We start from the raw sequence: 27,047 nt of genomic DNA on the forward strand, positions 1-27,047 counted from the left end.
AAAATTTCAAAAAACATGGGTTATAGCCCATCGTTTTTTGAAATTTTGAAAATAAAAATTAACCTCGTTTTTTATCATTTTTGAACATGGCTATAGCCCCTACCGTACGGCATACTATAGCACGCCGTACTTCATCATTTTTGAGGATTTGAAAAGAATTCTAAATTTCAAAAAACAAAACACGTCTAAAAATAGACGTGTTTTAGACGTCTATTTTTAGACATCTATTTTTAGACGTTTTTTATCTCATTTTTAGACGCACGTCTAATAGCCGGCTATTGCTCAGTGGGATGATCAAAAAATCAAAAAACGAGGATAAAAAAAAAATCAAAAATCAAAAAACGATGGGCTATAACCCATGTCTTTTTTTTCTTTTCATTTATTTCAAATTCTCAAAAATGATGAAAAACGGCCTGGTATAGTATGCCGTACGGTAGGGGCTATGGCCCATGTTCAAAAATGATGAAAAACGAGGTTAAAAAATAATTTCAAAAATTCAAAAAACGATGGGCTATAACCCATGTTTTTTGATTTTTTTTGATTTTTTTCAAATCCTCAAATCCTCGATGGTTAAAAATGATGAAAAACGAGGATTAAAAAAAAAAGTCAAAAAATCAAAAAACGATGGGCCTGTTTTTTTTATTTTTTTCATTTTTTTCAAATCCTCAAAAATGATGAAAAACGGCCTGGTATAGTATGCCGTACGGTAGGGGCTATGGCCCATGTTCAAAAATGATGAAAAACGAGGTTAAAAATAATTCAAAAAATTCAAAAAACGATGGGCTATAACCCATGTTTTTTGAATTTTTTGAATTTTTTTCAAATCCTCAAAAATGATGAAAAACGGCGTGCTACAGTATGCCGTACGATATGGGCTATTAGACGAGGGTCTAGAAATGGGATAAAAAACGTCTAAAAATAGACGTCTAAAACACGTCTAAAAATAGACGTGTTTTAGACGTCTATTTTTAGACATCTACTTTGAGACGTTTTTTATCCCATTTTTAGACGCACGTCTAATAGCCGGCTATGGCTCAGTGGGATGGTCAAAAATGATGAAAAACGAGGATTAAAAAAAAAATCAAAAAATCCCATGTTTGTTTTTTTTTTCATTTTTTTCAAATCCTCAAAAATGATGAAAAACGGCGTGCTATTGTATGCTGTACGGTAGGGGCTATAGCCCATGTTCAAAAATGATGAAAAACGAGGTTTAAAAAAAATGGGCTATAACCCATGTTTAGTTTTTTTCCATTTTTTTCAAATCCTCAAAAATTATGAAAAACGGCGTGCTATAGTATGCCGTATGGTAGGGGCTGTAGCCCATGTTCAAAAATGATGAAAAACGAGGTAAATTATTTTTTTCAAAAACTCAAAAAACTATGGGCTATAACCCATGTTTTTGAATTTTTTATTTTTTTTTCAAATCCTCAAGAATTATGAAAAACGGCGTGCTATAGTATGCCGTATGGTAGCGGTTATAGCCCATGGTCAAAAATGATGAAAAACGAGGATTAAAAAAAAAAATCCGTATTATAGCCCATTTTTTTAAATCAAAAAACGATGGGCTATAACCATGTTTTTTTTTTGTTTTTTTTATCTTTAAAAATGATGAAAAACGGCGTGCTATAGTATGCCGTACAGTAGGGGCTATAGCCCATGTTCAAAAATGATGAAAAACGAGGTTAAAAAAAATAATCAAAAATTCAAAAAACGATGGGCTATAACCCATGTTTTGTTTGTTTTTTTCATTTTTTTCAAATCCTCAAAAATGATGAAAAACGGCGTGCTACAGTATGCCGTACGATAATGGGCTATTTCGGAGGATTTGAAAAAAAAGTTGAAAATCACAGAAAGCGACAGTCAATTGTCTCGGAACGCATGCTATAGGGTGATAAATCATGTAAATACAACACATTGAGCAGGGCACTGCAGGGAGTTGAACCCCATTCTGGTAAACCAGGAAGTACCACACCAGTGCCTTAGTTTGTTTTGTTGTAATTTACAGGTCCAACAGCAATCACATTCATTACATTTCAACAGTAGTCATTTCACAATTTACACTTTAGGCAATAATAACAGTAAATAAAATAATAAATCATAAAGCTAACATTGTCAAATTTGAAAAATATTTTAAAATGTACTCTTGCTTATGCCTACCTCCCACGACAAAATCATTAAAATAAGTAGGTTACCATTTTTCACGATTTTGGAGGATCTGAAAAAAGGTGAAAATCACGGAAAGCGACAGGCTATAGTCCATCGTCTCGGAGTGCATGCTATAGAGTGCCATTTTTCACGATTTCGGAGGAATTGAAAAAAAAGGTGAAAATCACAGAAAGCGACAGGCTATAGTCCATCGTCGCATCGAGCGCATGTTTCCCAACCTTTTTTCTGCCAGGGCACACTTTTCATAGCCAAAAAATCCCAGGGCACACCTAAATATACGGGGGTGGGGGTGTATATATATATACGGTATATATATATATATATATATATATATATACACACAATTATAAGGTATATATATATATATATATATATATACACACACTTTTTACACACACAAACACCACCGCACAGCTGCTACAATGTATTCGAAACCAGTACAAAGTTTTAAGTTATAACAAAAATATTTTTAATATTTATATATTTTATTAATTGCTTTCATCACGTCACGCATGATCAACAAAGTTTGAGTGCATGCAGTGCACATTGCACACACAGGCTGTGAATACACTGTCAGGCGTGAAAGCGTCAGTTGTACGTCGCGTCAGGTCTCACTTTAAATCCTTCCGGGGCTTTGGGCGGTTCCTAGAGGAGACGCACACGGAAGCCTATTTAAACGCCTGTAGTCCTCTATTTCTTCGTTAGCGAAGTGGGCGTGAGAGGGACGTTTGAGTGACAAGAGGTTGACACAGACAAAGGCGCATTCTAGTGTAGGCCATATGTTGCTGGGTTGCTACTTGGCTATCGAGTCATGACTGTTTAGTCGACTGGTTAACGTACGTGCCTTTGGAACTGGGAACCGGAGTTCGCCTCCCCGCCAAGGAGTTTTAAAACTAGTTTTGTTTTCGCCGACGACTTGCGCGACGGCCAACTTACATCTGACGCTCTCCTCCGCGTCAGATGTAAGCTGCCGACAAGCGTGTGTCACCCGGCGGTGAGAAGGAGATTTTTGATTGATTGATTTAAATATTTATTAACAGTTTGCAGAATTACAATACATTTCAAGCACAAACTCAATACAAAGACTGTTAACTGTGAGTGGACGAACCACTTAAGCATTACACTTGTTTACAACAGGGTCCACATTGTTCAATTCATCAAAACATTAAAGACGTACAAATAGACACTTCTATATAGTTAAAGAACAGAACAGGAATTCATCATAAAACAGTGTTCCCTAACCGGGAATCGAACCCCGGCCGCAGCGGTGAGAGCGCCGCACCCTAACCACTAGACCACCACGGAGATAGATAATGATGATGAGAAGGGCAGCACATGGTGAAGAGAACGGGCTATTTTATAAAGTAAAGTTATTGTCTCCACCAGGCCGAAGGCATGTGGGGAGAGTATGTTTTGCACTCCGTCCTTCCGTCCGCGTGTCCGTCCGTGTGTCCGTGTGTCCGTGTGTGTGTCCGTGTGTCCGTGTGTCCGTGAACAGCTAATCTCGGCCACCCTTAACCCGGTCGATGCCATCTTTTGCACACACACTCCCTGGATGCCAACCATGAACCTCTGCCCCAAACTTTCCAGAACGGCCTGTTATAGCGCCACCAGGAGGCCGCTTTGTGCAAAACAAGTTTTTGCACAGTACACCTACAGATGTCGTCCAAACATCGCGCAAATTGGTACACAGTCTCTCTAGAGCCATTCAACGAAACCCGTCTTTCAGATTTATCAGACTCCATCCTGATTGGTTAAGATTGGCTTCCAAAGTTCACAGGAGTGCTCAGTTTCAAACAAAATGCTGCAAATCATGAACACATCGCGTGATTTCCGTGAAATTGTGCACCCACATTCCCACTAGGCCGAGGACGAAATGCCACATGAACAATTTCAACTCAGCCTCAAGGTGGCGCTATAACTGGCCGAAAAGTGTTTTTACCTCTAACTGCACGGATCTGTGGATAACCTGGTGGAGACCTGTGCCCGGAAGGGCACTTTTTCTAGTTTTCAATGTCATGGATCAGGGTTACAGTAAATGACAATGTAATTCAGCCAGGGGTGCCATGGATGAAAAGATTACAGGGGTGATCTGAAGCAAACATGAGAACCAATGCTTTACTTTATTTCTTCAGACGATTTTTCAATGTTTTGTTAATACTTTGGACAGAATGTTACTTCGAGCTGCCCACTGCCCAGATGTCTTCCTGTATCCCTTGACATGGCTTCACAATTCCCTCCCAGGGGGCGTTTGACAGCGTGAAAGAAGACAACTACAAGTATAACTCCTCCCAGTGGATGGGCTGCAGGCTGCATCTGACGCGCTTCATTTTCACGCTTGTGCGCGGCTTCCATTTGAGTCTGTCCGTCGCGTCCATTTGAGACTGTCCGTCGCGTCCGTCGGGCGCGGAGGTGGAGCTTATTTTCCATCCACCAGCTGTCTAAAAACCCCACGAAGAAGAAAACTTCAGCTTCAACTTCACGCCTCCTGACGCTTAGATGTGCTCACAGGGACAGAAAGTCACTTTCAGACGTCACTGCTACTGTCTGTGTTGTGTGTGCCTGTGTCGCTCGCAATCTGTACACGCTGAATCACACATGTTTGTTCACGGCAGTCAGGTAAGAAATAATTCTCCCTAAAGTTTCCATAAAATTCACTTGAAAGTTACGTTTTAGAAACGTATATAATTATATTAACAGCGAATGTTATTATGAAACATTCACGATTACTTGAAAATATCGGAAAAGCTATAGTCCATCGTCTCGGAGCGCATGCTATAGGGTGCCATTTTTCACGATTTCGGAGGATTTGATTTTTTTTTTTTCATATCGGAAAAGCGACAGGCTTTAGTCCATCGTCTCGGAGCGCATGCTAGCTATAGGGTGCCATTTTTCACGATTTCGAGGAAGGATGGAGGATTTGAAAAAAAGGTGAAAATATCGGAAAAGCGAGTCCATTGTCTTGAGTGATTTTCGTCTTTTTTTTAAACTCAAAAATTTTGATAAATGGCATGCTATAGTATGATGCTATACTATATATAAAAACGGCATGCTATAGTATGCTGTCCGATATGGGCTATAGCCCATGGTCAAAAATGATGAAAAACGAGGATTTGAAAAAAGACGAAAATCACTCCGAGACCATGGCTATAGTCCATTGTCTCGAGTGATTTTCGTCTTTTTTTCAAATCCTCAAAAATGTAAATAAACGGCGTACTATAGTATGCTGTCCAATTATGTCACCTCTGTGCCTCACTGCCTTATAGGTGGTAATGTAAACCGTGATGTAGTCACACTCACTGCACGTGCATTGTGAGCTTGTAGATGTGCTATATCGCTGTGCGACATGGTGCACAACCAAGTCTTGCATATTGGGTAAAAGGGAGATGATGGGGCATAAATTACAATGCCATGAGCTGTGTTATACAGTAAGTAATTAAATACATTTTGTGATTAATGCAGCATAAGACACCTGCTTCGGAGACAACCCATTTAGGCCTGAGGCCGATTCTAAAAACACTTCTATATCCCGACCTAAGTTTTCTGAGAAACTTCAAATATTTATATAGCAGCAGCAATTGTTTTACATTTTTGACTGTACAGAACCCCAAAAGGGGTTCCCGCCCAGAATGGGTTAATAGTGTTAAAAGAGGGATTTGCATTTAGAAACATACAGTTTGCGCTATTACATTTAAATTGAAGTCGTTTTGAGTAGTTCACGACACATTTCCATCAATGGAACTAGCATTAAGTTGGTATCACAATGACAACTCATTTTTCAATGTTGTAAAGAAAGAATACCATCACATCTTTTAAACATACATTTTTAATTATTGTTACTGTATATTACCAACACAATCTTGCACCACCTGCAATATACACGGCCCACAGGTTGAGAATCCCTGTTCTAAACTAAGCAGCCTAGGGTGTTATTTTTATTGGAGAAATACTCATTGAATTATTGAAAACACTCACATGAGATCACAATAAAACGTGTAATTTCGTTTTTCATAGTTGGACCAACAGAAAACTGTGTTGCCAAATATTTGTTTGTGAATTTTTGTATTATTTATTTATGCATAAGCTCCATCTGTATATTGGTTTATTTATCTATTTCCACACATTAGTGTAGCAACATTGACTCTTAAAGTGATAAAAAGTGCATTATTACAAAATGACATTATAAAGCTGCAATCTTTATTATTTGAATGATTGGTAGTTCAACCAGTGGTCCTTAAGGGTTCCAGGTGGTCCCCAGCTAAATGATGGAGAGTTGGTAACCAAATGGACCCTTATAGACCTTTAAAGGACCACTTCACCACTTTTCAATCTATCTTCATATAATAGGTCCTCACTAATAATCATGAAAAAATGGCACGATTTCTTTCTACTCAGTCTGTGTCTCATAGGACGGCTGTGGGCAGTTTAGAAACCGTCTTCCAGTGACATCATCATTAGGCGGATTATTTATTAAACATGATTGTTTTACAAAAATATTTTGATTTCCATTATCGTAAGAACGATGGCTTCCATTTTCGCATTGCAACTTTTCAGGACTAGAAACCCTGCAGTTTTTCTTAGCTTGTATTCCCCATTGATGATGTCATCATCAGAAACTTAATGATGTCATTTTACACCCATGTAAAATGCTTAAAAGGTTAACCAGAACATGACCACTTTGTCATTTCGGGCGTCAGCCCTGGAGACGTTGGCCACTCTGGCTGGCGTGAGCCTCAAATCTGTGCTGTACTTCGCTGAAATAAACAACAACTTGCATCTGCTCTGTCTGCCGTGTCTCACGAATTACCTTCTGCTCTCCCAGCTTTTAGTTTTAACAGTATTATGGACCAGATACAACAATGCCAAACACAGAAAATGGCGACTGCAACATTAAGCTAACATGCAGAGCACATGTGTTTACACAATTACCAAACAAATAATAACCAGCTACAAAGGTATTCTGCAAACATCACATTCTACATGAAATATAATCTTTGAACCGGTTAACTAGAACTTCAAAGTAGGCTACTTACAGACAAATAATGTCCAAGGCAAAAGCATTATAAGAATAATTCTCAGCAGACCATGTGTACAGCTCACTGTTCAATGGGGAAATGATGACTCTTTATTTTATACCTGCTACCTCCACCACTAGATGGCAGTGCAAACAGTAAGAACTGTTACAATGCACTTCACAATTTTAACTTAATTTAATTAAATGACAGAAATTAGAATTATTAAACATTTTTAAACTATGAACTGCCATTCAAAAGGCAGCACACTGTGTATGGGTACAGACTCTAGGGCAGCATTTTGCTCGTGCAAGAAGTCAGTTGTTTCAAACCTTGCATAAAAGTTGTTTACTTTTTTGGCCTTTTCCTTTTCATTTGAAACACAAAGGCCCTTCTTAGCTGGAGCCATGTTAGTCATATAGCCTTCATAGATTCCCACATTTCTTTGGAATTAGAAGAGGAGCAGTAGGCCTCAAACTTCTTCTCCTTTTGTTTAGCCTCCCTTATTTTATGGTTAAACTCCTTCTGAATATTCTTCATAGTTAACAAATCCCCACTCTTGAATGCCCTTTGTTTCTTAACTATGCATTCTTTGATTTCCCTTGAAATGAAGGGTTTATTATTGGGGTACATACTGTAGTTATGGTCTTTTTAGTCAACACATTGTCTTTACAGAATTTAATGTACTCCGTCATAGTATCTGTAGCCTCCTCCAGTCCTCCAGGTCTAAGCTATGGAAGAGGCTCCAGTCAGTGCAACAAAAAGAAAAACATCCCTTCAACATTTCATTGTCCCACACATAAATGGTTTTAACCTGTGGTTTACTGCTCTTAAGCAGTGACTTATATGTGGGAATTAAATTAACAACATTGTGACTATAAACTAAGACTAAATATACTGACAATTTCGTCAACAAATAAAAACGAGAGTAACATGTTGGGAAGGGACTAGTGGACAAGAGATACAGTATAAGTCATTTTACAATTGGTTGCATGCTGAAAATAGCCGATCTACAAGCTCACAACGCATATCAACTGTAGATTTAGTCGACTAAAATCTTATAATATTTAGTTGACTAAAACTAGACTAACACTAAAACATTCCAGGTGACTAAAATGTAACTAAAACTAAATGAACTAGACTATGACTAAAACTAAAATCTAAATTTGCTGCCAAAAACAACACTGTTCAAAAGTAGCATCAGAAAAAGAGAAAGGAACCTGCTCCAGAACTTATACTTTATTGACGACGTTTCGAGCCAAGGAAAACAGTATAATCCTTATCATTTTTTACTCCACCTTACAGTGGGGGGCATGATGTCTATGATGGTAATTCAATGTGACCAACTGCTATGGCTAGAATTCCCAGCAGGGAATGCTTTGTGACTGTGTCAACCATTTTGCAGATGCTGTAGAATTTGTTACGGTGCCGTGTGATGGATGGAAAACATATTTCATAAGGAAAGCAATACAACTCCCCCCCTGGTGGCCTCTTGTTTTGCGTCCATGCAAGCCTGCCTGCTAAACAGACCTAACTTCCAGCTGAACTCCATGCAGCTATATGAGATGATAGTGACACCTCCATGTATTGAGGCAGCTGGCACATGGTGCACCAGAGCCTCCCTTCCTTCAGTCAAAACAACTCCGCCAACGCACAGTAGCTGCATGTTTTCTTTTTTTTCTCCCTTTCTCCGCCTAGTGAGTAAGCCTCCCATAGTCTCCCAGCAGGTTATGTCCGTGCATGTGGCAGCCTCCCGTTGGCGTGGGCCTGGGGGCTAGAATGCTGAATCGACCTCCAGTTGAGCACACAGTGGACGCTAAAGTACAGGAGTATTTCCCTCCCCCTCATCTCAGCAGCGACGGCTGAGAAAGAGGAATGCTTTCAATAACACGCTGGGGCTTTCTCGCAGCATCACATTCGCCTTGGCTTGGCACTCTTGGTTGTTTGAGCGCAGTCTCTTATATAGCTGCCAAACCGTGCCATTATAAGCCTGATTCATAATGTGTTGCATGACGGTCTCGCACGCTGAAAATAGCTGACCTACAAGCTCACAATGCAGCAAAGATGTGCCCCGTTCTGAACATGTAGGTCTGCTATTATTTGTGTGTGACACTGTCATGCGATGGAGCCTAAATGACGTGTTAGGCTAGGGCATCCTTCACCTGCCTGGTAGCAGGCAAGTGAGTTGGAAATTCAGACTTAATGGACTTCATCGTTGCCTTTGGTTTGACTGGACATTTGCCAAATGGCAATCACCAAATTGCAATTTACCAAATGGCAATCACGAATTAATTGTGCAAATTCGTGAGATGAATTTGTTAACTCCTTCAGTGCCACCTAGTGGTCACCAGTTTTAGTGCTGAGTGCCAGACCTCCCATTAAAAAAAAAAGAGGGCTTTTTAAAAAAAATGTAAAGATACGGGATGACGTCCCTGGCACTTAAACAGTTGGAACCAGACACACCGATGGGGTGCCGGCAGGTGGAGGTTCTCAAAGACAGCATTTAGGGAGTGATAGTGGAGCGCCCTGAGTGCATACTGTACAGTATGGATGAGTGAATATTTTTAACAAGAACTGCAATAGAGTAACTTCTCCTCAATCAAATGGATATGTGATATGTTTGGAGACTGCCTTTATTGCTGTGGTGGTCAGATGTGCAGTTTAACTGTTTAGGAACACTATCACATTGAACCTCCACCTGCCAGCACCTCATCGGTGTGTCTGTTTCCATTAAGGAACACTATCACATTGTTGATGTTATTATAGTCTATAGAGAGAGAGAGAGAACAATATTTGCAACACAATCCATATTGACAAAGAAAAATCCCCTTTCTGTGTATTTCAGCCGTTCTATTTGTTCTTTTAATTCTCATAATTTGCCTGCAATTTGTTGGCAATAGTCTAACTATAGGCACCAACATCAACCCTATTGATATTTTCTGTTGTCAAGATTGCTTTTCGCCAGAACACAGTGTACAAGGCAATGTTATTATTATATTACGGCAATGAAGGACCGGGAGGTCTGGTGTGGCATTATCTCGACCACGGTCGAAAAATGAAGATGATTATAGTGTTACAGTATACGTTATTTTCCTTTAGATTTTTTTGTTTCAGATTATCTTTTGATAGTGTATTTGTTGTTTGTGTATCTTGAGATTCAAAAAGGTCATAAAACCATAAAAACTTTTTGATGCTATTGTATCTGGTGTACAACCCACGAACGCCCACAGAGAAGGAACTTGAACACTTAATGCCAGTGCACACACATGAAGTTGCTTCCGTTTCAACCACCCAAAACACACAGAAGCTTGATAAAAGGTAGCTTATCTGACAGAGACTATTGCTCCACAACTCCACCCCGAGATGTGATTGGATTCCAACTGTGAGTCACAGTGAGTGACACTTAAGGGCAGTCCATACTCTCTCTGACCACCGAACTTTTCGTCGGAAAGCTCCGGTACAACTACAACATGACGTCACTTGCAACTTCTGAAACGCATTTCTCCGAATTTTTGTTCTGAAAGCTGCACTCCCAGATGTTGTGACTCTCCGAACTCTACTTCGGAGAAAAAATAAAAGTCTGATCTTTCCGACGAAGAGTTCGGTGGTCGGAGACAGTATATGGACTGCCCTTTATTGCAGGGGTTTCCTATAGCCGACAGCGGGCTCTTGGAGGGAATAAACAAACAAAAATAAACGGAAATGATCGATCTCTGTCATGGAGCCCCACCGACAGCCCGAACATTCATCATGAAATTGGAAATTCCAAATGGAACTGCCAGTCACTGCGTGGCCATCGTGGCATGACAGGGTTTAGCATGCACGTAGTACCTTGTTGCAAAGGAGCATGCGGGTGAAATCAAAATGTCAAGTGTTTCACATAGCAGAGGGCAAAATCCCCCGTATGTGATGAGCATCCAAAACAGCAAGCAAACACAAAAAGATCTACGTGCTTGTCATGCATTGAGTTCTGCACATGGCCTCCCCCCCCCCCACACGCCCTTGGGAACCGAGTGTGAGCAGAGAAAAGGTTAGCATCAACCTCATCCAGTAATTGTCACTCCATTTCCAGGTCCTGCAGAAAACTGTCATGACTTAGAAGACATTTATATAATTTGGTCAGTCCAAAATGGATTTAAAGGTCAGTGGTTTCACTAAATTCAAATATCACTTATTTTGTTTTGTTGTGATAATCCTACCTACTATAGAGTGTGCTGACCATATAAGGAGTTCCTCCTTGTCCCCAGTTAACCCCTGGGGTCAAAAAACCTTAGGTTTCGTTTTTCTATCCAATCAGGATAGAGAGGGGCCTTCCGCCAATCATGATCGATCGAGGGCGGGCCATGGTGTGTGTGCTGTTGGCCTGTTGCGTGTCTCCCCACTGTAGTGTGTGTGAAATGCATGTGCACATCTTGTTACCGGGGCAGACCGGGATGTTTTCCAAATCACCCAAATCACTGAATTCTCCTTTAAAGCCTGAGGTCGATTCTACGAGTTTATGAGTCTATGAATTTTCAGAAGAAAAAAATCACACCTGTGTGAACTGAGTGTTGCAACTTCCCTCTCCCCCCCTCCTCTCCTCTCTCTCTCTCATTAGCAGGCAACAGTGCAGGACTAATACTATCTCTCTCTCTGTTTTCTGGCACAACAGCGCCCCTACTGGTACTAATAGTCATATACTGGTGCTCATGGCCACATAGGTACATAGGTACATAGGTGAACACGGACATTGTTGTTCCTTGGAGTGGCCACTCAAAAACCTCATGTTGCTACTGTATATCAGTGGTGCTCAAACTACTTCATGTCAACAGTAAGGACCCCCAAAATTATGTTGTAACTTATGTTTGTATTTAGCCGCTGACCCCCATCTCAAAGTATGCTGTTCCAGGGACCCCCAGAAGCAAAGGGTTATTTGAGTTAAAATGTTCACTTTGAAAATTGAAAGATTTGCACACATTTTCACGATCTTTCAAAAATAGCAGATCTACAAGTTCATAGCGTGGCGTGAAGTGACGTGATATGAGCTTGTATCTAGTATAAAGTGACACAGATACTTTCCTGGTTTTATTGGGTTATTTTGTAATAATGTTTCTTTTCCCACAATTTTTTCACCCAGTGTCAATTGTCTAATGTAATCCTAGGTGAAACACTCGGTTGCTAACCTGGGGAGAGCAACAGATTGACAAGGTGGAGTTTCCCTGGTTTGGACATGCTTATGCTTGCTTATGGCAGTCCATCGTAGTCGATGATGACTTCATATCTCCCGGGGGTAAGGGGGGGTTTTCAGCGCCTGGCGCGCTCATGCACCCACATGTGGCGGTTGAGACCAATAGCTGATCCGCACACTTTTCCACATGTGGGGCAGGGGTGTGTTGAGCCTGGGTGGATAGTCCCTGCAGCGCGCTCATGCCGCTGCCTGCGCTTCTCTGCGCGTCTCAGGGATGTCTTCTCCTCCCAGCGGGAGACACCTGAGTTGCAGGAGGAGCGCCAAGCGTCCCGGTCTACTGCTATCCTTTCCAGGTTTGAGGGTGGAATGTTGCAGCTCTTTAGTAGCATCTTTATGTGGTCCTTGTAGCGCTTCTGTTGGCCTCCTGCAGACCTCTGGCCGGATTGAAGCTGGCTGTAGAGGACCTGTCGAGGAAGACGAGCTGCAGGCATGCATATCACATGGCCTAACCAGCGGAGCTGTCTGTGTGACAGAAACACCTCCATGCTGGATGAGTTGGTGCGTTCATATATTTCTGCGTAGGTCATGTGGTGCTCCCATGTGATACCCAGGATCCTTCGCAGACAGCGGATGTGGAAAGCCTCCAGAGATCTTATATGCCGTCTGTATGGTGTCCAGGCTTCAGAGCCATACAGTAGTGTGGACACACATACTGCCTGGTACACTGCTGCCTTGGTTGAGGCCTTCAGGTTCTTGTTGGTGAAGACCCGTGATCTTAGGCGACCAAACGCGGCGGAGGCTAAATTGATGCGCGATTGAATGTCTGCGTCAACGTTGCAACTGTCTGAGAGGATACTGCCAAGGTACTTGAAGTGTGGTACCGTTTCCAGAGGGGTGTTGTCTATGTGAAAGACCGGTGTGGTAGTGTGTGTGGGGCTTGGTTGGTGGACTATTTGTGTCTTCTTGATGTTGATCTGAAGACCAACATCTCTGTAGGTGGCAGCTACCACATTGAGGGTATGCTGAAGGGACTCGGGGGAGTGCGCAATCAACGTGCAATCATCTGCATACTGGAGTTCGCAGATTTGGAGGGCAGTTGTCTTGGTGAATGCCTGGAGGCGCCGGATGTTGAATAGGTTGCCATCCAGGCGGAAACTAATGCCGACTCCATCCGTGTTCCTCAGGCGTTTGTGGGAAATGAGTGTAACTGCTGTGAGGGAAATATTGAAGATCACCGGGGCTAGGACGCATCCTTGCTTCACTCCTATGTTGACATCGAAGGGGTCAGACTGTTCGAACCCTGCCTTGCATGCCATCATGAAACTGCTGGAGGATGGAGAGGAATTTGGATGGGACCCCAAACCGGCTAAGTATGGCCCAGAGTAGCTTTCTGTCTACTGTATCGAAAGCCTTCGACAGATCGATGAAAGCCATGTACAGGTCTTGTTTGTGCTCTCTGCCTTTCTCCTGTAACTGCCTGGCAACAAAAAACATGTCTGTGGTGCTACGATCCCTCCGGAATCCACATTGAGTCTCTGGTAGGATGTTCTCAGAGATGTGTGTAGCCAGGCGGGAAAACATGATCCTTGTAAGGATTTTGCCTGCAACTGACAGGAGTGAGACACCTCTGCTGTTGTCACACGAGGATTTATCACCCTTCTTTTTGTAGATGGTGATAATGGTGGCATCTTTCCAGTCTTGTGGGACAGTTTGAGTTGTCCAGATGGCAGAGATGAGTTGGTGTAGCCGGCGTTTGAGGAGGTAGCCTCCACTCTTGTATACTTCAGCAGGGATGGAGTCTGAACCTGCGCTTTTATTGTTTTTAAGACACTTGATTGCCTTCCGGACTTCATGAAATTGAGGGATTTCATCAAGTAGGGAACAGGAGGGAAGCTGGGGAGTTCGTCCAGGATGGTCGGGTTTGTGGGGTTACTCTGGTTGAGTAGGGTGCTGAAGTGTTCAGCCCATCGTTCTATTATTTGTTGTTGGTCCTTTATGAGTGTGGTACCATCTGCAGATCTCACAGGTGTGACGTTTCTTCTCTGAGGGCCATAGATGGTTTTGATGGCGTCGTAGAAGCCATGGGTGTTGTTGGTATCTGCGAGCGATTGAATTTCTTCCGCTTTCTTGACCCACCATTCGTTTTCCATCTGCCGTAGAGCTGGTTTGGACATAGCGCGTGGAAGGAACACGTTATCCAACCAGTTCATTTCCCCTCCATCAGGGGCCCCGGCTGGCCAGGGGGAGGCAGTATTGAGACCAGAACTACTGGATGTTTTTGTGAGGGTACCTAAGCTTAGTATCCTAGGGGACACGGGAGAACATGCAAACTCCACACAGAAAGGCCCTTTCGCCAACCCCACCTAGGGTATGGACGCTGTGATGCAGAGGAGAGAACACGCCCCCCAGTGCCCACAGCTTCCCCCAGCGCCGGGAATCAAACCCAGAACCTTCTACAGTAGCTGTGAGGTGACAGCACTACTGACTGCACCACAAATTAATGATAGGTTATCAAAGCATCCCTATTCCGGGGAGAACATTTTGTGAAAATAGCTGATACAGCTGTCTGTAGCCATGCCATGTTTGTGACGTGTTTGTGAGCTTGTAGATTGGCTATTTAGGCGGGTTATATAATAGGGTTTAAGTGGTGGTTAAAATCAACTCCTTTCATCTGCAGAACAGCCACTATTCCCAAAGAGAACATCTTTTGTGTTTGAGAACATCCTGATGTTCCAGGATAGTGTTTTTTAAAAACACTATCCTGTGATGCATCATTCAGTCTTTTGTTACTCAAATGCATTCTGCAATCTGCGCCTGTGCTGAACCAGAAACTAAATTCAGAATGTTAAGATATTAAGGTGTGGCATGTTCCCTCCAGCAGCTCTGCTCGTTCTTTCGGTGCTCTTGGCTGGACAGCATTAGAATTAGCATCTCATCTAGTGTTCACACAGGGAAAAATACCAAAGAAAAATAGATCTTTATGGGATGGTGATGAATTATGGCCTGGCCATGCAGTGGACCGTTTGATTCGGTCCTTATAACGCACTTCATCATAATGAACTGGAGTGGGGCAATCAACGTAGCCTATATATTCCTATACTTTGAAATCTCGTGAACACATTTTGCTTTAACAATCTGTCTTTATCATAGAGCTGACACGAAATATTCTCCACTAACAGTGCACAGGCTCCATCGGTGGCAAGGTGGAACTATTATTTGCTGTGCATAATAGAGACGCGTGATTAAGCTAATCATGCAGCACACTAGTGGGGCTTTTGTATATTATGATCAAATTACACACACATGCTGATGCTCTCATTTCGCAGTGGCGCTATACCAGCGGTTTTCAACCGTTTTCACATCAAGGTCTATTATTTATTCAGCATTTTATATGGCCACGGACCACGGATGAGATTTAGCCTCTCAGACCAAAAACGAAAGAATATTATTTTCTTGTCAATGAAGACAAACATTGATCAAAAATCACACCTGTGTGAAGTGAGGCACTCTTATCATCGTACATCATCATGACGTAACATATGTCGATTTGCTCAGACACATATGACATTGTCAATGGGAACTTTGTATAGGAAAAAAATACTGATTTGCTTGTTCAGACACATAATGGCGTAAATTCTCCATTCATTGTCAATGGGAATGTAATGTTTGTGTAAGACGAAAATCTACACTAATATCTGAATATAGAAAGGGGCTAGTGCCCCTCAAAAATAACAATTCTTTGACATTCTATAATTGTGTAGACTTCTTGCAAATTAAGTAATGTTTAATTGTTATTTAAATTTAACCCATTCTGGGCGGGACCCTTTTTGGTTGTTTAAGCATTATGTTATACTTTAGCTATTGAAAAATAGCAGATCTGCATAGCGCGGCACAGCTCTATATGAGCTTGTAGATCTGTTTTTTTATCATTAAAATGTGCGTATATAATTATTCTTTCAGAGTTTTCAGTTTTTAACAGTCCCTGGAACAACATATTTTCAGATGGTGGTCGGCGGCCTATTACATATTTTTTGGGGTCCTTGACATGAAATATTTAGAACCACTGATATAGAAACATGAGGTTTTTCAGAAAATTGTCATAATTTAGAAGACATTTTTTTTATTTTGATGTCCGGCCTAAATGGGTTAATGTAACACCTGGAAGCCCCAAGGACCACTGGCGGTCCCTGGACCACTTCACTATACTATTACTGGGATAATACAAACCATGCTAAATCCGTTAGCAAACCGCATCCTCCCTCCACCCCTGGGATGCCAATAGTGACTTCCAGCAAGCCTTGATATAACTCCAAAACCAGTGAATTAAACATGCAGACCTTTCCGGTTTGGTGCAAGATGGAAAGGGGAGTGAGTCACTTAAGCTCACAGAGCTTTGGAAAAAAAAGGGAAAAAAAAGTCATTTCTTTGTCTCTAGTCCGAGTTTTGAGAACTGCAAGGAGACTGGCAGTGGAAATATTTGAAGCCTGATTGTCAAAGAGGCTTTGAAGTTATTGAGTGGAATTGGAATTTAGACCCGCAAACGATGAACTATATTCAAAAAGAATATTAAGCATGCATGTCTTGGTTCGTGTTTTTCTTTGAATTTTGTGGTACCGTACTTGCAACAGCTGCAGAAACTCTCTAGCCTCTCAAAACAACGTGGAGAGCATTTCTCTGTTTCCTCACCATTAGTGTCTCTGGAGGAAGAACACAGCTTTTCTCTGTTCCTCCAGTCTTTTCCAGGTCCATCCCACATTGCCCTATATTGTCTGTTATGTAATGATTCACAGCACCTCAGGGCAACAGCTCTCACAGTGACAGGGGTAATCTCATAAAAAGCCATTCTTATTGTTTTGTTTTGTTTTGGAGGGGGAAAAAGGTCTACATTAAATTATCTAAGTTTCAAAGTTGATCTGAAATGAGAGGTGAGCTTTAGAATGGCACAGCGCCTTGTTATAAGCATATTAGTGTTGTGTAGTAATCCACACACATATTGTGGTCTTCAGGAAAGCCAAAGGCAGAAACAGGGCTGAGGTGGAAGAAATCTGCAGCTTTAAAGTGACGCTGAACTGTTTTTGGCAGAGCCTTGGATTGTAGGCTATAGCTACATACACATACACATATATATATACATATATATATATATATATATATATATATATATATATATATATATATATATATACTATCCGCTCCAGTAGTGTCCAAGCCATGCAGGCCTACCCAAGAGGTTACAGGATCACATAGCAGATGCTGAAAGAGAATAGATAATAGAGAAGAGAAGTGAGAAGGTGAAAAGCAAGGGCTCTGTACAAATACATGAGTATTTGGGTTGTAAAGCTTGTAAGGCTTTGCACCTTGGAGTGTTATTTTGTGACCTTTTTCACCATAGATTACTAATTTCTGATGTCACAGAGCCACATTGAGCATATACATTTTCTGGACTAACATTCTTTGAAAGTGCATTATATACACACAGTAATGCCTTCACCAGAAAGCCTTACTCACCCTATTGCCACAGAATGTTTGCTCCCCTGTGTAGTAAGTATGGTGTTACATTTAATCCGGTAGACTTTATATTAGTGTAATTCATAATTATAAAAATATGAATTATAAGTTCAAAAATTAAGACTCAAAATCAATCTGAATTTAAGAAGGGGCACCAGTGAAATGAGCTTTTGGAATAAGCACCAGATTGATTTGTATTTAGCCTTTAAGTTAAACCACTAATAAAACAATTAAAAGATTATAAAATAATCAATTATTATTTTATCTTAATAAATCTATGGAATCTGAAGGTAAGAGGTCTTTTCCATTACATAGCCTTTTTTACTTTGCATGTGTCAAAAACCAGTAAGTTCAACTCTTGAGCAAATAATAGACTTGTTTAAAAAATGAATCAATTTATTTCCACACCTAAGCTAATAGACAAACTTAGTAGAACAATAATCAAACGAATTCTTAAACAAGGGTTAATACAGGTTCAAAATAGAATTGAAGAAACAAATCAAATGATAATGAAATATCTATATGATAGGTAATGTTCTTTTGCCATGAACTTAGAAACCTGATGTAAATGCAATCACTTTCCTGAGCGTTGTTGAGCTTGAGCTTGTTGAGCTTTGAGAGAGGGAGACAGACAGGTCTTCTGTCTTCTGAGGGAGAGAGGCTGGGTGCAAGCGGCAGGGGTTTCGATTTGGCTATAACCCCTGAGCTGGTCGATGTAGTGCCGCGGGATCGCCTGGGACTGCCTGGGACGCTCAGGTAAGAGCGTCGGGAGCTGGTCTGTGTAGCGATGTGGCCATGGTCCATCTCATCCTTCTGGCTCCTTTCCTCTCCCTTCATCCGGTCTTCATGGACTTCACTAATCCTGGCTTGCTTCTGTCTGCCTCCCCAAATATATAGTTCTCTTCGTTGGGCTCAGTTACTCTGTATGTCACTCTCTTTGCAAGATGGAGACATTGAGATGTCTCGTGACATTTCCAGACTTCGTCAACATGTTTTCGTGAAGCAATGTTTCTTTGAAGTTCATTTTGGGAAAGAGTATACGCATGCACTTTTTCATGGCTTTAGATTTCACATAACACACAATCTGTATTTACATGTATAAATGTAATGAATCTACATTTATTGTACAGTGAATGTCATATTTCCAATTGAGGGTCCAGGAATTGTGAATGAATGCTTTTGTGACTGAGTGGAACATTCCACCTTTGACATATCCAAAGTCAAGGTGTGATCTGTGGCGATGACACTTTATCCAGCCGAAATGCAATCAAGTCTTTATGACACTTAATCCAGCTGATATGGAATCAAGTCTTTATGATACAAGGGTGTTCCATGGAACTGAGTCTTTGTATACAGTATGCCACTGGTGCAGGAATTGAGACCATTCTTGAGGGTCAAAAGGTCAGCAGACCCTTCTGCAGGGCTAATTCTGTCCGTCTCCTTCAACTTCATGCATGTGCATGACGTCAGCATGGGACATGTTCATTAGATATCTTCCAATGCTGTATGTGGTATAGCTGGATTGTGGTTTTATACCCCTTGTCTACTACAAATCCCCCATTTCATAATAAAAGATCAAAGGTTACTGGTGATGTTTTGATTATGAAACTTAGTTGATAAAAGCACAATCAATGAACTCAGGGAAGCAATAGATCATGTTAGCAAATTCATGGCATAAGAACATATCTCTATGCTACGCCTATAGTATGTTAATGCTACTGATCCATAATTTGATTTCATTAATGAAAATATCCTGAGATTATAAGTAGACATAGACTTATTATTCAAGGAGTAAAACCAGGCATGCAGTATATTATAAACAATACTGGGGTTTTATTCTGAGTGTTGGTCTACCCTATAAGGAAATGGGGATTTCCTATTTCCACAGTAGTTGTGTAGAGTGGAGTATAGGGGGACTACACTAAGTTTGAATAAAAGAAAGAAAATAAAGGAAAGAAAATAAAGAAAAAGAAAGGAAGGAATTATGTTGACTGGTTGGGTCAAAGCTGAGAATTCTTCCCAAAACTTCTATAGGGAGGGGACTGGATTGGGTGTCCTCTCTTCCTTGGGGTTCCTACACTTAAGAAGCATGCACCAGCCAGGGACATGCAACATGCAGGCCGGTGGTTATTTCAGTACTTGAAAAGTTGAAACCTATGGGGCATAGTGTAGGAGGTAATAGTTTAATATTGATTGGTGGATCAGTTTCCACCCTGTAGGCTACTAGCTTGTTAACCAGTGAATACCAAACATAAGGTTTCTGGGAAGTTGACTATTTTGGGCGATAGGTAGATATCTTGAGAGCCAATAGCAACTTATAAAAATAAATAAAAATACATCCCCCAATGGCAGATGTCTCGACGCGGTCTGTAAAACAGAGTTACAGAAAAACAAAGTTAACTCCGTTCAGTTTGCAATTAATTCTAAGTGACAGAGTAACAAAGTGGTATTTGGAAGTACTGTGTTACTTTCTTGATTAGTGCTAATCTAAGGACTCATTTTAACAACATAAAGCAGCATATCTCCTTTGAAGGAGATTCACAAAGGTATATGCAAAGACCCCCCATTTCAAAATCAAGAGGTCAAAGGTTACTGATGATACCTTGATTTATGAAAATATTTGGAATGCCTGTCATAATATGCCAGCAGCTGTTCTGGTATATCTGAGGACATACACGTATAGGGAGCCCCAAATGCATAATAGTTTGCAGGTTTATGTTTTGTCAGTGAATCAATTTGACAGGGTAAAAAAAATGCTATAGATTATAGTCCAAGTATCGATTAGCATAATAACACAGGTTTTAGTTGTATTCCATTGGTTACTTTTAATTTATGAACTATCACTAGTAATTTAGCATGAGAGGATAGACTTTATTCACGCATCAGACCTTAGCCGCCAGTCCACAGATCTTTCCGCAGGAGTATTTGAGAGCCAATGCTGTTTATCAGCATTTAGCAAAGCTTTCTTTTTCCGTCTGGATAGGACAGGTGAGCTCACAACTGCAGGAACGCTGTGACCTTCCTGTGGGTGAGACTGGTTGGTATTATTTTCCCAAGCCATGTCAATAAGATCATTATTATAAATTCGGTCAGCGACCGTTCTTAATTTACTGCTGGACATATTTATGTCCGTGTTGTCTCGGACACCAGGTCTGATGCTTGTATCAAGTCGATCTAGAAAGAATGATTTAAATGTTTGATCTTCCTCCATATCAATAGTGTTCTCATCTGAGAACCAAGCTCTCCGCAAACGATCAAAGAAGGTGCTAGGACGTTCACCTTTCTTTTGTCTTAGGGAAAGGGCGGCAGATATTCCCTCCAACTTGTGGACTTTATATTCCCCAATGAGACTCTGGGACAGAGCATCATAGTTTTCAACAACATTGGACGGTTGACGTTCAATAAATCGTCGTACCTCAGAGCTAGAGGACATGCCGATCAGTCGGAGTTTGTGTTCTGTGGTTACATCTGAATAACCTTTAAGAAAGTAGTCGATATCTCTTAAATACCCAACGATATTGCAATTGTCAGATGCTGTTTCAAACCTGGGAATATGATGTGTTATTTTGTCCAATAAGTCGGTAGTTACTTTTTCAAAAGGAACACTTTGAAGAGACACTGTGATGTCAGGTAAAACATCTGGTATGTCAGGTAAAACATCTGGTATGTCAGGTAAAACTTTCAAGGCCTCACAGTATGTTTTGGGGGCCTGGCCTGTCTGAATCTCAGAATTGACAGCTAGGAGTTTTAGTGGCTTTTTAGGGATCTGGTGTCCTGTGGTTCCTTTTGAATGACCTTTACGAAAGAGGTTAATATCTCTTAACAACTCAACATCAGTTTGATCAGAATCAGATTCTGTTTCAAACCTGGGAAGGTTTAATGGCTTTTTAGGAATCTGGCTCTTAAGTAAAATAATATCTTCTTGTTGTTGATTACTCTTAATCGTAAGTTGTTCATTTTCATGCTTTTGACTTTTAATTAAATCAATACTTTGTTTTAGTTTAGCTATTTGAGCTACTGTCTCTTTAGTGACGACATTAAAATAGGTAATTGATTTTTGTATATCTTCCATTTGGACCTTAAGGTTTTCGTTGGTGTTCAGTACCATATTTAATGCAGAAATAAATCTGTTATTGGCAGTCTGGTTACTTTGTACCTCATCCACTTGTTGTGGCTGCTTTAGACATTCCTTCTCCAGTGTCAAAGGGCACGTGGAATCACATTTATCTTTGAGAGCTGGAAAGGGAAATTGGTTCAATTCTTTAGGATTATCATTAATATAATTCTGCGTTGCTTTCTCTAATGGTTTTGAATCAAGTGTTGTTAGTACAAATTCTGTGATTAATTTTAGCACATGAAGTACTTTTATAAGAAGGACCTTAGGGTATGATGATCCGGTGATAAAAATCATCATTACTAGAGGTAACAGAGACCGTACCGTGACATCGGTATTCTGGGATAAGGCGTCAGCCATTTTTGTCTCTGTAACACAGGGAGATTGATTAGAGAATTAAGCAAGGATAAAAGTAATTAAACCACAAACGTAGGTCTTTAGTTAAAGAATTGCACTAATGCAATATTTGTTTGGAAGTGTCAACAAGCAAGAGTTAGATTGATCTTATCAAGACAATTACTTTGATAATTTTAAGAATGACACACTGACTAACACAGACGCTGCAGAGAGAAGGGGGATGTCTCTTGCAGTGTGCGTGTGCGTATGTGAGTGTGGGTGTGTCGGGTTTCGGTGTCCCAGACAAAAATAGACCTCCCCTCTTCAGGAGGGGGAGAGGTGTATTTGGAACCCTCGCACAATGTTACAGCCACAAATATGGCAGTCTGTAAGGGACGCGTGGTACACTCAAGATGGCGTTGTTTGTTTGCCGTCTGTAGAGTGAGTCACGTGACTAGAAAGAATGTAAACACACTGAGTTGTTTATAGCTAGCTGACAGTGGCTGTCACATAAATTCTGTCCGCCCTTTTCACTGAGAATCAGAGGGTTAATTTTTAAGAGCAGCTTTCGTTGACTTGCAATTTAGACTACAGGTTTTTAGCAAGGAAAGCAATCTTTAAAATTTGAAGTACAAGGAGTGCAGTTGCTATCTGTCTTATCTTTACTTATACAAATATACCAACATATAATAAATAGGTTTAGCTATGCCTATATTTATTAATTTACAGTGGTTTATTAGATCCTTAAAGAAGATTGGATCATATTGAAGGATTACAATATGAACACATTGTACAAGGAGCGCAGTTGCTAACTGTCTTATGTTCACTTATACAAAAATGAACCAACATATAATAAAATAGGTTAGCTGTGCCTATATTTATTAATTTACAGTGGTTTATTTGATTGGGTCATATTGAAAGATCACAATATGAACCAAATTGCTTATTTTGCGTTTCTTCACTTCGTTAAGTGGACTTTAACACACGATTAACGGTGGCTTTACACATTAAGCAATTAGACTGTTTTTAATGTAAACACATTGTGGACTAAACACACGATAATGTGAATTTTAACATTAAGCATACAGTAGCTTATTTTTGCGTTTCTCTGTCAGTGGACTTGATTTTGCGCAAAATTGATGACGGTTAGACTCGGATAGGGTCTGATAGATATTGCTCATAAGCTCTCAAGATAGCTGTAGACCATGCAGGGAACTTGTGCACTCAGTTTGACCTAAAAATAACTGGAGCTGCACAGGTATTAAGTTTCACAGGCTAAGTTTTGACACATGCAAAGTAGGAAAGGCTATGTAATGGAAAAGACCTCTTACCTTCAGATTCCATAGATTTATTAAGATAAAATAATAATTGATTATTTTATAATCTTTTAATTGTTTTATTAATGGTTTAACTTAAAGGCTAAATACAAATCAATCTGGTGCTTATTCCAAAAGCTCATTTCACTGGTGCCCCTTCTTAAATTCAGATTGATTTTGAGTCTTAATTTTTGAACTTATAATTCATATTTTTATAATTATGAATTACACTAATATAAAGTCTACCGGATTAAATGTAACACCATACTTACTACACCTGCTACACTATAGATGCCTATGAGCAAGCCCTCACACAGCTGTCTGCAGTGAGCAGGCACCGCACATACCTACAGTACCAGTAGTCCTTGGGCCAGAGGCCTCGTTTTCCAATATCGGTACCACTAAAAGGGATAAAGGTTGCATATGATTTTTTCACCGTTTTCACCTCATAACCTTCGACCCCTACCCTGTCTACCCTCGCCAGTCCGATTACTTGTCAGAGACTTACGGAAACGACCGAAAGTTGGATGTCCCAATGTTACTTAATATTAGAAAAGCATTATACGGAACAAATAGACGCCCTGCTGGCCATACTGAAGGGCCTCCCGTCTCAGAACCTAGAAATGCTGGACTGCGGCTTGCCACATAGCGCATGTAAACTTGAAGAATGGGCTGGCGGCCAACACAGTTATGGTAGTTAAAAATAAAATTCCTGCCTCCTTTTGGTCTTTGACGTCCCCTTCCCATAGCCGTGAGCCGTGACTCAGATACATCGAGATCTTTCTCTCTGTTCGACATACCGATCGACCTACAGCTAGCCAGACGCTTCCGACATCCCCCCGGCGGGCTAAAAGGTGGATGGTCTGTTAGAGCCGTGAGACCAATAATTCTAATGGGAGATGCCAACCTACTGTAGATAAACTCCCAACGATATTCGACGATAGGGTACAAATCGACTCCTACCATCTTCCATGCTATTAGGATTTTGTCGAAATCGTGCAAGACATTAAAAAAAAACAATATCTGGTCCTATGTTTTGGTCCGGACGAGAAACGTGATTGCTCACGACCAGGCTTGGACAAAACGGTTCATAAACTGTGGACTCGCGTGACGAAAACATTCCCCAACGCCAAGGTATTATTCTCCCAAATTTCCTTCTCTGAAAATCTTCCCGAAGAAATAAAAGCCACCATCCTCCTCACCATCGGAACCTTTAAGATGTCAAGATGAAGGTTATAAGAACTGGATCAAAACATCCCTAGGCTTGACGTATCTGCAAACTCAACTGGGATCTTTCCTGGAAAGCGAAACCGAATTATATCACCAAGATATACAGAAAATAATCAATTGGATTGAAGCAACGAAGCAAGGTGCATGGTTGCAAAAATATATAGTATTAAAAATGTTCTCACATGGTTTTACTTAGCCCTTCTGTGTATATAAATATTGGCCTACTGTTACAGTAGTCTACGCACTATAGCCATGGTTCACATGACACACATGTTCACAGCTTTACATGACAGTCATGTTTCAGGGCTATCTATACACACACAGCTATTGAACATTGATGATTTTTCGTGGAGGGAATTCTCAGCTGTAAGCTATTGGCTCCAAAACTCACCCAATAAGTAATGATGCGCATTGCGCAACCGCACGGATTCAGCATTCAGTATTTTAGTCACTCAAATATCTCCACTTTTCCTCACGGACAACATTCTTTGTACGACGCGGACACTCACAGTAGCCATAGGACAGTTCCGACACTGGACTAAACATTATTATGGTACTTCAATAAGAAAGCACGGGTGTATAGGGGCACACAAATTGACAGTACTGACCGTTATAAACTTATAACTACTAGAATTTTGCCACCCTTTGGGTGGCTCATCCTAGAGTTACGTTGCAGCGCAATATGGGAAGAAGGAAATTGCGGGAGTTGACAGACTCCACTTCATGTTTCAGCATTTTTGTAGTCTAATAGACGTCTAAATGGCTGAAAATACCGTTACAGTTTACATTAGTGTTTACAGTTTACATTATACAGAGTGCTGATCAGTCCTCTCAGTCACAGGTCTGGTCTGCTGTGGTGCGTGGAGGCGGAGACCCATCAACCTGTCTGCCTACCCCCTCGTCACCAGGAGCCAATCCGCGCTCAGAGGACCAGCCTGGGAAGACTACTTAGCAGCACCTGTGACATGCAATCATTGGCAGTGTCTCTCAGTCTCCCCATACTGAGAGCACACTGTCCAGAGGAGTTAGGGAATGCTCAAAGTTTCAGAACTGTTTAAAAGCGTAGGCCAGGGGCTATATCTGTGTGGAGCCCCTGAGCTGATTCTGTGATTCTGAGCTAGAGAAGATACAACTGATATTATAATTCTATATATATATATATATAGAGAGATATATAGTATTTAATATAATATATTTTGATCTGTATTCCTGAGCTAAAGATACAACTGATATTATATATATAGAGAGATATATGGTATATAATATAATATATATATAAATACGGCGTATGGGTGTGTACTTTTTGTAAATCTTTGTTAGGGCAGTAGTTAGTGTAGACAGTTTAGGTAGATTTAATTCATGTAACATTTCATTTCATTTATTGGTTAGAGTTAGGTAAGAGTGTTGTGTGATACTAGAATAGGGACAGATAGTTTTGATGATTTATTTAAGTTGCCCCATATAGCCTGACTTTTGTGTTGTATTCAAGTTGTATTCTTTATTGTTTATTATTATTATACCTTTTCACTTTAACGTTCAATAAATAACAACTCTTATGTCAGCCGTGTTGCATCCTCTTCTTGAAATACCCCTAGACATACAAAGCGGAATGTAACAGTTGGTGTAAAAGTCTTTTACCAGTCTAGGCTAAAACAACTCGGCAAAAAAACGTCTATATATAGACGGTCTACATTTAGACCTTGATTAGCCTGGCTAATCAAGGTCTAAATGTAGACCGTCTATATATAGACGTTGAAACAACATTGTTTCAACATCTAATCTAAACCTAGACTGCAAAAAAACCTTCATTACTTGCGCAAGCAGAGCGTGCAAGTAGTTTCGCCCGGGACTCATATGCACCGTCCCAGCCGTTCCGCCACTTTTGATGCGTATGCACCGTCCCAGCAAATTGTGCCTGATACGGCAGTGGTGCCAGATTACATGGTTTGTATATGTATAACTAGCTCTCAATGATGACGTAAAAAATATGTGGATTAAAGGACCCAATGCCAGAGTGTAATTGGTTTTCGATGGTGACGTAATGACGATATGTTTTAGTGTTTAGTGTGGAAGATTAAAGGTAATGCTCCTATGTATACATGTATGTAATCTGGCACCACTGCCGTATCAGGCACAATTTGCTGGGACGGTGCATACACATCAAAAGTGGCGGGACGGCTGGGACGGTGTGTACGGCG

Source organism: Protomyctophum parallelum, assembly GCF_964188405.1.
Source record: "Protomyctophum parallelum genome assembly, chromosome: 7".
Classification (NCBI taxonomy): domain Eukaryota; kingdom Metazoa; phylum Chordata; class Actinopteri; order Myctophiformes; family Myctophidae; genus Protomyctophum; species Protomyctophum parallelum.